This window comes from Bufo bufo, chromosome 5, assembly GCF_905171765.1.
Source record: "Bufo bufo chromosome 5, aBufBuf1.1, whole genome shotgun sequence".
In the NCBI taxonomy this organism is placed as follows: Eukaryota; Metazoa; Chordata; class Amphibia; order Anura; family Bufonidae; genus Bufo; species Bufo bufo.
This window is the reverse complement of record NC_053393.1, coordinates 190754396-190758486: the sequence shown is the minus strand read 5'-3', so window position 1 is coordinate 190758486 and position 4091 is coordinate 190754396. Positions and strand designations below refer to the sequence as shown.

Genomic DNA, 4091 nt, shown 5'->3' with positions numbered 1-4091 from the left:
CAGCTGGAAGGTAATTAGTCGGTACAGGCAACATCCGAAAATCTTCATAAATAAGCCTTAGTATGTGCAGGTTTCACAGCCGCTGTAACAGAACGGTAAGAAGCGGTATAACGTGTAGTAAGCACTGCAGGGATAATGTCTAAGACATGTAAGATGTCCAGAGGATCCCAAACATTGTGGAAAAAGTCAGAGATGAGAGTCATCCATGTGTTCAATACTGGATGTTATTGATGGCCAGCTCCATGATGAATCCCAGCACTCGGATTAGGTAGTCCTTACTGAGGAACTTCACTTTTCCTTCACAATACGCTGATGCCACAGATGCCATCACCTTGACGAGCTGGGTTGCTGATTAGTGCATTCTAAAGAGTCTGAAGAAATGTGAGTAAAGACATTGGAATAAATTATCCACTACCTCCAACATGACCTCGTCCTTTGATTTATGACTATCATTCCATAATGTCTTGAAGTCCTCTGTGTGGATGGCATAACAAATGTCCATGCGAGGTTCGACGGGCACAGAGAAAACAAGCTCTGTGGCAGACACTGATCAAGACACATCATACCCGTTCCACATTGCTGCTAGCAAGTAAGGTCCTGGGAACTGATAACCAGCTTACTCAAACAACAGTCAAAGTTTCTTTGGAACCACGTCCATACGATAACCGTGAGCGCCTAAGAGCCATTATACAGGAAGAGTGGGAGGCAAGTAAATGTCTTTGATAACACCTCCAATAGATCGTCCTCTGTGTACGTCCCACAGAATCAACTTGTCCACACAATCCGGTCCTCTGTGCTTGCCTTGGTAAATGGAGGCTTTGAAGAAATCTGTATGAGCACAGCCAGTGGATCTCTGTCCTTTCCTTTGAGTCCAGGTACACAGGAAAATGTGGCTTTTAGGTTCAGCTCTGAGCCCACATCAATGGCAAGACCCTTCTGCTTCTCGGCAGCTGTGTAGGCAGACAGGTGCTTGGAATACTCTTTCAGTCTGGTGTATGAGAAATTATACATGGGTGTCACGCTGTACAGAGTCCATTGTTTTTGAAGGAGCAAAGCAGCCTGTGCAGGATGAAGAGTTTACTCCAAGGGGGTGCACTGCAGGATTTTTCTTTTTGACAAGCTTCACAATACAGACTATCGACGTGCAGAGGTCAAGCTTCCGGGAGGATACCTCGAGCTGTGAAAATGACTGCTCCTTCGTGCCGATGACCTAATTCTGGCGGTTAACACCCCATCGGTTAGTGTTTGCATATCCTTGCGATAAATAATGTTCCCGTTCACTGACTGTAAACAGAAATATTAACAGACAAACAAATCAAACTCTGCCGCCATCTTTATAGTTGCCACGTCTCCAGTCCCCTGACCAGCCAGATTTACTACCATCTGTTCCAGGACATGAAGCCTTGGAATGACATTGTTCCTCTCGTAGTCCTGGCAACTGACAAATAACGTGGCCTCCTCAAAGGGTCTGAGCAAACGGAAGGTGTCACGCATGAGCTGCCACTGGCTGACATCGAAGTTACATAGGGGACTATTCCTGTCTGCTTGGATCATCAAGAAATCGCTGATGGCCTTTTTGTTCTGTTCGTACAGTCAGTCCAACATATGGAGGCTGGAATTACAACGGTTGGAAACGTTGCATATCAGCCTAAGTTGGGGGATGCCATTCTGCCGCTGCAGCTCAAGAAAGGTGTGCTTTGCAATGTACAAGTGGCTGAAGTGCATGCAAAGTTTCCTGGACATTTTTAGGATGTTTTGCAGATAGGTGGAAGACTTCAGGAACCGCTTGACAACCAGATTTAACCAGATTGAACATGTGTGCCATGCAGGGCGCATGGCTCAGCCATCCTTGATGCATTTCTACTTTTACACAAAAGGCTTTTCAACAGATAAGTGCAACAATAAAGGGCAAATATATTTTTATTTCGCCAGTCATACATGGCAAACTGGGCTTTAGAGTATAGCACTGCACTGCACAACGGCAATTAGGCCCTAGTTTTTTTTACACTTTTACAGAATACAACAGGCTTTTCAACAGATATGTGCAAAGCAGGACGGCAAATATATTTTTATTTCGCCAATAATACACGGCAAACTGGGCTTTAGAATATATCAGTGCACCGCAGAACGGCAATTTGGCCCTAATTTTTTTCTACTTTTAAACACAAGAGGCTTTTCAATAGATAAGTGCAACGATGAACGGCGAATATATTTTTATTTCGTCAGTAATACACGGCAAACTTTGCTTTAGAGTATAGCACTGCACCACACAAGGGCAATTAGGCCCTAGTTTTTTTTACACTTTTACAGAAAACAACAGGCTTTTCAACAGATAAGTGCAAAGCAGGACGGCAAATATATTTCTATTTCACCAGTAATACACAGAAAACTGGGCTTTAGAATATATCACTGCACCGCAGAACGGCAATTAGGCCTTAATTTTTTTCTACTTTTAAGCACAAGAGGCTTTTCAACAGATAAGTGCAAATATATTTTTATTTTGCCAGTAATACACGGCAAACTGGGCTGTACAATATCTCACTGCACCGCACAAGGGCAGTTAGGCCCTATTTCTTCTCTATTTTTACACAAAAGGCTTTTCAACAGATCAGTGCAAAGCAGGACGGCAAATATATTTTTATTTCGCCAGTAATACACGGCAAACTGGGCGGTAAAATATCTCACTGCACCGCTAAACAGCAATTACGCCCTAATTTCTTTATACCTAGTCCAGCAGTTAGATGCAGAATGTCAATTCGGCTTAGTAAACATAGATCCAGCTCCAACAATTCATATAACCCTTAAAATTAATAAACTTTAATTATATATCCTTAAAATAAATGGATTAATAGACAAACAGAACAATAATCACTCAGGGCCAACTCAGATAATTCCACAGCAGGCAACTACTGTATAAAGATATCCGGAGAGTGGGGAGAACTATCCCTATTAACTCACCCTGGTCTATTGCTCAGCCCAGGGATGACCCCTGATGGTGGGGACTCCCTGTCCTCGAACCCGGACTGATAAAATCCTAAAACAGCCCTAACACAGTGGTAGGGGTTAATAAATATTTAAATAGGTGCCTGTAAGTGGAAGATAAGATATGACAAAAGACAAACAATACATACACCCTCCCCTATAGAAATCGGGTCAATTGATGGACTATGTATACAGCCTTGATGGACTATGTATACATTATTACATAGTGCTGTAATAAGACAGCTAACAAGGTACACAGTGCATCAAGGTATACATAATTAAATAAACCCCATGAATAAATATACGTAAATCACAATACCCCAACACGTTTCCCCCACTATGTGGGATCATCAGGGGGTCAGTAAGCTCATATGATATCTTAGATACCGGATCACAGTAATGATGTAATGATATCCGTTATTTGGGTGCCAAATACCAATAATGATGTATTAGTATCCGTTATACATATCATATCAAGACGGTAATAGGGGAGCCATTTGATGATGGTAGGAGGAGATCAGACTCATTTGGACCAGTGAAGTTAGACTTCCATAAAGGCATAGTCTCTGTATGCACCAAGGAGGTCCAATGAATTGTTGGATGGCATCAATACACTTAGATATCAGTCAGTCGTCCATCTCTAGGGTAAAACATCCCCGCTCCTCCAAAGGCCCGTCACTAATTTTTTTATACTTTTACACTAAAGGCTTTTCAACAACAGATATGTGCAACGCTGAACGGCGAATATATTTTTATTTTGCCAATAATACACGGCAAACTGGGCTTTAGAATATATCCTTTTTCCACTAGTATACGCAAAAAAGGGCTTTAAAACAGATAGCTGCACCGCTGAGTGGCAAATATTTATTTTTCCTTTTTCCAATAATACATGCAAAAAAGGGCTTTAAAACAGATAACTGCACCTCAGAGTGGCAAATATATTTTACTTTTGCCACTAATACACGACAAAAAGGGCTGTAATTTTAGCACTTCACCACACAACGGCTAATAAGCCCCTTTTCCACTAATAAAAGCCAAAAAATGCTTCGGAACATATAACTACCCCACACTAGGGCAAATAAAACGTAGAAATATTTCCTTGTAATAAC

At 41.7% G+C, this 4091-nt stretch overlaps 1 pseudogene; it reads right to left on the bottom strand.

Annotated features, from left to right (window-relative positions):
• Positions 1-211: 211 nt before the first annotated feature.
• On the bottom strand, positions 212-1251 carry LOC121001115 (annotated as a pseudogene).
• Between the last annotated feature and the right edge of the window lie 2840 nt (positions 1252-4091).